This window comes from Melitaea cinxia, chromosome 11, assembly GCF_905220565.1.
Source record: "Melitaea cinxia chromosome 11, ilMelCinx1.1, whole genome shotgun sequence".
NCBI lineage: Eukaryota > Metazoa > Arthropoda > Insecta > Lepidoptera > Nymphalidae > Melitaea > Melitaea cinxia.
The window spans coordinates 15,586,083-15,595,753 of record NC_059404.1 but is presented as its reverse complement, the minus strand read 5'-3'; positions in this window follow the sequence as shown (position 1 = coordinate 15,595,753).

Sequence of the window (9,671 nt, the reverse complement as noted above, 5' to 3'; positions counted from 1 at the left end):
GCCTATGCCCAGTAGTGGGATATTACAGGCTGAAGCGATCTTTATAATATGCCTTTACAAGAAACTTACCTTCAATTTTTTGTGCTAAATATTGTGGTATATGACTGTTACTTGAATGGCGTTATATAACTATTAATAACTGATAAATATTTTTTTCAAATTACTGTGGTTTCCCAGGTTGTCTAATTATTATTTACTGAAAATTGTTAAAAAGTATACTGTCCTTTGTACATATTATATTTGAGTGTGTTATAAGCATTAGTATAACTAAAACTAAAAAAAATGTCACAGTTTATCAATTCAGTTAATTCCCGCACGAGAACGCGATATATGACCAACTGATTTAAGTTGAGGTATTTCGTACTTTAGATGTTCTAATTTAGAATAATCTCTGCTCCAAATTCTTGGCTTCGAGCCCAAAATCAATAGCAAGATAAGAACTTAATGGCATAGTGGAAAACTTTATTAAAATTGGGCAGGATTTTAGGAGAGAGTTTTAAGAACAAGGTGAGAAATGGCAACGTTATTAAAATAAGGATTAGTACTAGATAAGCTAATATTAAAGGGAGGCCTTTTGAAACACTCTTCACGACTTACGTAGATTTTAAATGTATAATTTTGAAAGTTTCACGTTTAATCCATGCATTAGCTTTTATACGCAAGGTAAACAAATTTCGTAAAACAGCAGAGTATAAACAGAACCTTTTAAGTTTTTACTAAACAGCTTTTTATCTGCAAAAAAAATTACGCTTGCATAAAGTAAATAACAAAAAAAAGTTATAATAAGAGGATGAAAATTTACCTCGAATGTATTTAGTTTACCTAGATAGAAAATGATATATATTTTTAATGTTATCTTAATTTAAATATATTTTTGAAATATGAAAAATTATATCTAGTTTCTTCTTATATTTTTACTGTTTAGTGTATTAAGAATAACTGTCACAACATTAGAACGTTTAATATTAATAGCAGCAGTACCCAGAGCACAGTAATCTATCAAATGTTTAACATTTTATTGACTCAATTGTATCATAATAACATCATTGTAGACCCATAAACTGTTATATATTTACAATAAAAAAAAAAACGAGTGTGCTTTAGATCACACGACTGAAGTAAAACTTACGAAGTGTAACTCTCTCTCTTTCTATCTTCATCACACTTTTCGTAACGGCCTCGTCACGCATTCATCAGCTTACTCCCTAAGCCAAGCATGCGTAATATATATATATATATGTACTGCGGTCACCAACCCGCCTGCCCAGCGTGGTGACTATGGGCAAAACACATGAGTTCACGTTATTTTTGGCGTAAACTTGTAAATAATAGAAGTAAATAAAAGAAGTATTCTAGAGGTCTTTAACGAAAGAAAAGCCTGTTTTTAAAATTGTAAGTCGAATGTCGATAATACGAAGTGCTTTTTTTACAAGTAATAAAAAACAATATTATACATACATATTTACAATTCACAACTTAAGAACTAAATATTTACAAATTGATGTATTATAATAGCAAAAAATTATAGACCATTTTAAAACTGCTGGTCTGAAGTTAAATTATAAAAAAAAAACGGATGCCAATAGTAAAACAAATATTTTATGTAGTTGAAAAGGCATGGGCAACTAAAAGCCTGTAGATGTTGTAAAAATGATTAAAAAACAAAAACTGATTTATAATTATTTTTTCGACCAACTAGTATGAAGTCTATCAATAAGCAAAAACTGTTCTACTGATGTAAAAAATATAAAGTAAAATCCCCATAGAAATGCGATAAGGCAGAAATATATGAAATCATAATTTTACTTACAATAAATATAAGTTGTCGCGTATTATGTCGCATCCCGACCGCTTCCAACCAATCGTTTTGTCACTCATCTATGATAAGGGAATAGCGATCTACCGGGTATTTTTCAGGCGTTATTTGCTCACATTTATAGACCTTCTTATGTTTAATACTAGCTGTGTTCCACGGTTCTACTCGCGTTAATTTAAGGAAAAAACTTACTAATATTTTATACAGCCTATTTTATATAACCTTCCTGGGTAAATAGAGTATCTAACACGAGAAGAATTTTATTTATTTATTTTAATTACACTTACAACATACTTATATTTTTTTTAAATTAAACAACAATACATAATAACAAAGTATCTGATATGTATGTCACTTACAAGTGTACATAACACTTTGGAATACAATGATTAAAAGCACAAAAAAACATAAATAACTAAAATATTTGAACTTTAGATATAACTACATTAATACAGTTCAACACTTACAATATTTAAAAAAAAGAGAAAGTGACACCCCATCATCATCATAACCATATTTTAAAATTAGAACCAATATTCCCTGCGATTATCGCGTTTAAACAAAAAACCGAACAGATTAGAGTAGAGAAAGAGAGAAAGACAGAGTAAATTCTATGTATATTGCGTTACAAGTTTTTAGTGGGTACACCGATTTTGATAATTCTTTTTTTATTCGAAAGCTTGTTGTCGTGTGGTTTGTTTTAAATCTGAGCGAGATCCGACAGGTGGTTTTAAAATTATTCGCAATAATATGTATTACATTCATTGTACTTTTCAATGTAAATTTAATTCGGTTGTTTCGTATAAAAACAAGCAAAGTGATGACTTTGCTTGTTCTTAGTTCTATCACTTGCTAACAGATGTGTTAGCAAGTGATAGAACTAAGAACAACTGCGTCACTTAAGTTGCACTTAAGTTGCGTTGCACTTTTTGCGTCACTTAAAAAAAAAAACTTTTTCTGTTTCAAAATAATTATTTTTCAAGGACTACTGAATGCACATCTCTTTCTCACAATTATTTACAAAAAATTTTGTATAACCGAAACAATTCTTCAGCTATATGATATCAATATAGCGTGCTTAACAAAAAGCTTAAAAGCAAATGTTTAAACAAATTCACTATCGAAATGGATCTAGAAGTTATAAATGACCCTAACTCCTCACGATTCGTCCTAAGTGACTTTCAATGAAACATATTGCGGCCGACCTTCGGAGGGTCGATGGGCTTTTACATTTTTCCCTACAATTCCTTTTTCTGTAAGAGGTTACATGTTTTCATCGTTGCTAAAAATATGTCCGTTCTGAATAAATGATTTGTACGTTCCAAAACTTCGACACTGGGGAGTCTTTAACAGAATTACCAGCTTTTTTTATGTAAACGGTCGGCAAACAAGCGTACGGCTTACCTGATGGTAAGCGATTACCATAGCTTATAGACGTCTGTAATTCTAGGAAGGTACCCAGGAGCGATGGCTTAAAAACAGTATTATTTAGCTGTGATCTTCCGTAATGTCGAGGTACTACACGTGCTCCATATTTTGAGCAAGAAATTTCTGTGCTGTGTGCTGTGCCCTACCTCAAATTTGCTGGTATCCTTCTTCATCACATCATCACATCAGCTTACGGACACTCACTGCTGGACATAAGCCTCCCCTAATGTTATCCACGACGATCGGTCCTGCAAAGCACGCATCCAGCGGCTTCCCACGACCCTGACCAGATCGTTGGTCCACCTCGTGGAGTGCCTGCCAATGCTGCGGCGTCCGATAAGCGGTTGCCACTCGAGAACCTTTCCGTCCCATCGGCCATTTGTTCTTCGAGCTATATGCCCTGGTCATTAACACTTCAGTTGTGCGATCCTTCGAACAATGTCGGTTACCTTGGTGGCAATACCGAGCGTTGCCCGCTGAGCGACTTTGAGCCTTCTTATGAGGCCTATATTAGGCGACCCTTCTTAAAAGCTTAAAAATCACTTAATAAAGTATTATAGATAAAAAATCATTCAATGAGATAGGAATTACTTTAACAATTGAATGCAGTTCTAGGTTCGTTGCATTTACCAGGATATCTTTCAGTCGCTTAGTGAATTGTTTTAGCCTACGTTATGTGCACTTGAATGCTACTAAAATACTACTAAAAATGCTACTAAATTCTATGAGGATAAGAAAAAATTGAAAATGTTTCTCACATTGGAATGTCACATCTTGTAACTTATTTATTAAAAAAAGTGTGTGAGTGTGTGTGTGTATGTGTATGTGCCATTCACACACAGCAGTAGTGAAACATCAGAAAAGTCCTAGAATCACGTTCTCATGAAAAAGGTCGTGGACGCCATGCAAAACTCGTAGCTAGTAATGTAACATACATTATGTAGTAAGTAATGTAGAATCTCCAATCCCATTCTATTCTATACATTTATCCGTTGGTTCCTTTATCGTGACGTATTTTTGATTCATCGAATTTCAAATCACAACGATTCTAAAGAGTTTCACTTCAAAAAGTATCCGCTGACATAACATGTAACGATAACTTCTATTACTTTTTTTAGGTCAGCTTATTTTTTGGTAAAATAAAAATATTTTGGGTATAATGAAATAACATCTTAAATAGACAATTCACTTCAAACGATCCAACATAAAACAGTAATGGCTGCAGTTTGACGATTAAATAGATAATCATAAAAAAGAACGTAATGGTTCAGGCTCCAGGCGTAATAAATTTTTTAATTGTATCAACAGACGCCTTATAATTTATCATCGTAACTGTGAAAATTGTACCGGATTCAATACTATATGTATACATATACAGAAGGATATACCCAGATATGTTTCAGACTTTCAATCCAATTAAATTTTTCCATAATCAATGGTATTGAGTGAAACAGTTAATGTTCACTATCATGGGTTTGATCTGTTTATTGTATAATTATATCTAATGAAAATATATAGTGGACCCGGGGGGTTAAAAACATGATAACCTCGGATTTTCGTTACAGAGAATGAAATTTTATAATTCAAAGTGGAAGTTTTAGCTTATAATATAATATATAAAATATAATATAATTATATAATTATTGTAATAAAAAAGGTGTTTATAAAATATTACTTAGATGTTTCCCTTAGTATTTAAAAACACCGATACATTATGAAAATACACTTGTGCTTGAAAAATAAAACAGCAGCTTTCATGAAAAAATCGTATACGCCGTAGTTTATTCTTTTTTATACTTTTCTCGTTTGTAAATGCAAAGTTTTTTGTGTGAAATTTTTGACATACAATAAAGCAAGTTATCCGTGTAAGGCTGCGGGTTTCCGAACTCCGAATTCCCGAGGGAAACTAACGGGAAAAGAGTGACGGAGGCTCTTTCATAAAAATATATAAGGTGAAGTTCCGTTCATGCTTGTCGGATGAGATATTAGTGCGTAACGGTTTATTGCTACGGGATAAATATGGAAATGAAGTTTGCAAAATGTTATATTTTTAAGATTTGTTACATGGATTTCCTTTTTATTTTTTATGAGCTGTGCTGAAGTGTTTGAGGGTAGAATATTTAGATCCTTACCGAGGTTATAAAAGTTATTATCTCGATTTGAATAAATAATTAAGTCCCAACAGGCCCCAAAAAGACAGATTTACTGGTTTGGGGTCCTGGAATACACAATATGATCTATGCGTGATTATCTTGAGCGAAGATTAGAATTACGTCGCTGTGACTTCTGCGCCTAACTTTTTCTTCTGTTCTTGTTATTGTCTTATATCTTAAAATTTAAATAAAATATTTGTTTAGATTTCGTCAAAGTGAAGAGTTAGGAGGACACCCATCTAGCACGTCAGACATTTTTAGGAAAATCTAAAGCCAAGTATGAAATTGATAATACACTTAGTTATTTTCTGATTCCGTAATAATAGTTAAGCCCTTTTTTAATACATAATGACATTGACAGAATATTTAGAGTCTGTTTCAATAACATATGTATATCACATTGAATTTGATACCGTAGCTGTCGAAAAATAACACCAGATTTCCCAAATGGAAATCCAGGAAAATACGCGTGCTCGAATTGAATTCTAGTTTTCAAAGGTATATTTTTTGATAAAGAAAACATCGTAAAGTTCTGGAAGAGGTATGGTAAGACAGTAAGCAAAGAAATAAAAATATTTTATGAACATTCAGTAAATAATTTTATGTTCGTGAATTCTCTGGTATCAGGTTCTCCTGCTTAGATTTCCGTGGAATAAATTCTGAATCAAAATGGAATGTTTTTGATTTGAAATTTATATTTTATTGATTTCGCGTCAACTTAAATTCAAAATTATAAATTTGGCTTAAAGATTTCATCGCGAAAATGTAATAAAATTACTTTACCAATTAATTTAGAATAGAGAAATTTATAATATATCGAGGAATGAAATCTCTAGATTTCATTTGTTTGTTAGCGTGCTCATTTGAACACGTCAATTTAGGGGGTTCTAGGTTCAGTGTTAAAAATCTTTTATGTTTTAAGGTGCGATTTCATTACGATATTATATACATATGCTCCAAAACGTCACACCATATCTGTTTGAAAAGGTATAGGAAAACAAGTATCTTTTTAAGTAACGTAGGTATTAAAGAAAAATTGGTACTAAGCGATTCAAAAAGTCATCAAGACGCCGCGACAGTTACGAGTATATTAAGATAATACTAATCCCTTCGTGATAAAGTCGAACATAAACGTGATCTAAGTACATTCTTAATTACCGCAGTGGTCTTAAAGATTTTACTTATATCCTGGTACCGTATCCGTAAACGGATCGTAAAATGTTTTACGAGTATGTGAAAAGATTTACAACTTTACGTTTATTACGCGCTCAAAAAGAATAGACGATTTTACTCAATATAGTCTAGCGTTTTTGGGTCAAGTTTGTTTTATATAATTTTACTTAATAGCAGAAACTGAAAAAAATACGTAACTAATAAGTAGAAGTATTATTAATTAATTTATTAAAATTCGACCGTTTTTTTTTTGTTATTAAAAAAAGAACTTGCGTACATTTTTTTGTTTAAAATAACAGTTTTATACACATAGTAAAGAAGCGCCGTAAATAAAAAACCATAGAACTTAATAATGATCATAATTTTATTCACAATCATTTTATTTTATTATTCTTTGTTAAAATGTAATTAAAATACATATATGATAAAAGTAAAATCAAAGTTTGCAGATACGTAAGTTAGATTAATATTTTAAGTTCACAACCGTTTACTTTTGTTATTTAACATAAAAGGAAGTCAATCTTGTTACTTGACGAAGAAGAGGGTTTTAATAGACATCAGACATTCATCTGAAACCTTCCGAATACTGAACTATACAGAACCACTCTACTGACTAATTTAACAATTAATTAATTACAGGTTTTGAGAGCGAGACTTGAGTCCGGCCCTCGCCAACGCCGGTCTTCTCAGTAACAACGGACTCCCCGTTAATGTTTCACATTATTTCGTATATATATTAAATGAAATTAAAAACTTTAATAGCGCGATTGAGATCAGGCGCACTGATTGGTGGGTTCGAAAGGAAAGCGAGCGTAACCGTCACGGTATATGAACCACGAGTGATTGCAAAAAGTATGAGAAGTAGGAATTAATATGAATCAATGAATACCTGAAGTAACGATGTAATATCTAATTGAACAATTACTTTACTGAAATAGTAACTAGTATATAGTATGGGAACGCACTTTGCTAGAAAATTCACTTTTCTATCGAAGATGCGCTGATGAGACTTGTATGGTACAGTCTATGTTTGAGTGAGAGATGACATGTGAAGGAAGGTTATGAACCAGGGATACCAACCCCAATGAAAGTCGATCTAACACTAAATTTATTAAGATTATTTTGAATATATATAGGCAGAAGTACAGTTGTCATTTGACTTCATTCGTAGCAAACAAATATTAATTTCATTAGAAATCTGCATCAGTCAAATAACAATTTCGTGATAAATCAGCTAAATTAAAGGGGTTATTAATTTTCAAAATCATCAATCATATTGCTCAATGTGCGTTAACCCGTACAAGACTAAAACACCTAAGATAGAGACTATACAAATAATATGGAGAACCAATTAAATCTACTTAAATTGATACTACTGAATGAAACTAAGACCAGTACCAGAAGTTGAAGATTTTTAAACAATAATATAACCTTTTTAACACGGTTTAGACTACCTTTCCAAGTAACTAACGAAATATTGCCATCCATTTCATGCTCTTAGGACAAAAACTCTTAAACTTTTCGTTAGCAACTGTGAACGCTATATAAAAACTTTAATGTACAAAATTAGATAATGCACTTGAAAATGAATCATTCAATTAAGGTCTGCAAAATTTTCGGTATTTGATATTAATATTTGTGGTTCACTTTCTTCTAAATTTTTTCGTGCGATAGACAAATGGGAATATGTCGACACATTTGACCATTAATCCGTATTTCGGACGCACAAACCGTGCTAAAGCAATTTAATTTCGTTTAGCACTTTATCCTAGAGTTTATATGCAATTTAGTGTTTGACAATGATAAATTGGAACCAAGTCGAGGCTGAATTTCAATTAAGTATGTGAGTAATGTATGACTGATGATAAAAAAAATCAATAATTTTTTAAATCTTTTTATTCTAAAGATATATTTTATAGAATTAAAAACGTTAATACTTTTAATACTAGATTCACCGCTCTTGTTTTTCGAAGTGATAACTTATGGGAGGGTAAACCAACTGTCAAAACTATAGACAAATAGAAAAATATTTCATATCAAATTTTATCAATTCTTTTTTTTTTTTAAATTAATTATTACCTTGATATAGCGTATTATCAGTTAATATAGCTAAGTTAGACGCCGCGTTGGCGGAACGGTCACAGCTATGGATTGTGCCTGTTGCGCTGTCGGTTGCGGGTTCGATCCCCGTACATGACAAACATTCTTATTAGCCATACAGGTGTTTGCCGTGGTCTGGGTGTTTGTGCAGTCCTTGTGGGTCTCCCCACCGTGCCTCGGAGAGCACGTTAAGCCGTCAGTCCTGGTTGATAACATGTACACCTGATAGCGATCGTTACTCATAGTAGGGAATAATATCCGCCAACCCGCATTGGAGCAGCGTGGTAGATTAAGCTCTGATCCTTCTCCTACATAGGGAAAGAGGCCTTTGCCCAGTAGTGGGATATTACAGGTTGAAGCGAAGCGTCATAGCTAAGTTAAAAGAAGGGCGTGATGGTATTATATGATTGTATATAAATAAATATAACCATAATTTTACCGAATAAACTAACTTCGTATAGAGTACTTATAGAATACGATAGCGAACGCGCTAATGGACGACGGTACGTACATGTTACGTCCTAAATAGTATTCTTTGTCACATTTCAAATCCCTTTTTACCTGGTAAAAAATACAATACATTTTTCATGAAAATGTTCTAAGCTAGAGAAACGTTAACGTCATTTCTCTTTAAAAGCATCGAATAAAAGATTATTCATACGAAAAATCTGATTTGTGTGACTCTAGAAACCAGGCAAAAAATAAACTAAACACGACTACGACCTTGTGAGAAATTACATCGGAACACAAGAATTAGTCATGAACAAAAATGTCTTTATTCTTTTTTTAACTTTTCTTTTTATTGTCATTCACATATTTGGAAAAAAAATGTCGATGATTTGTATTATTATATGTATATTGTAAAAAGTAGTTATTTTTAATTATCTGAAGGAAGATTAGATGCGTTGACAAATAATTCTTATTTTGCTGGCACACTCTGTAAAGGAAGAAATACCCCAGCATCCTTGTGAAACTTGTGTTCCTATGCTTAGTTAGATGAC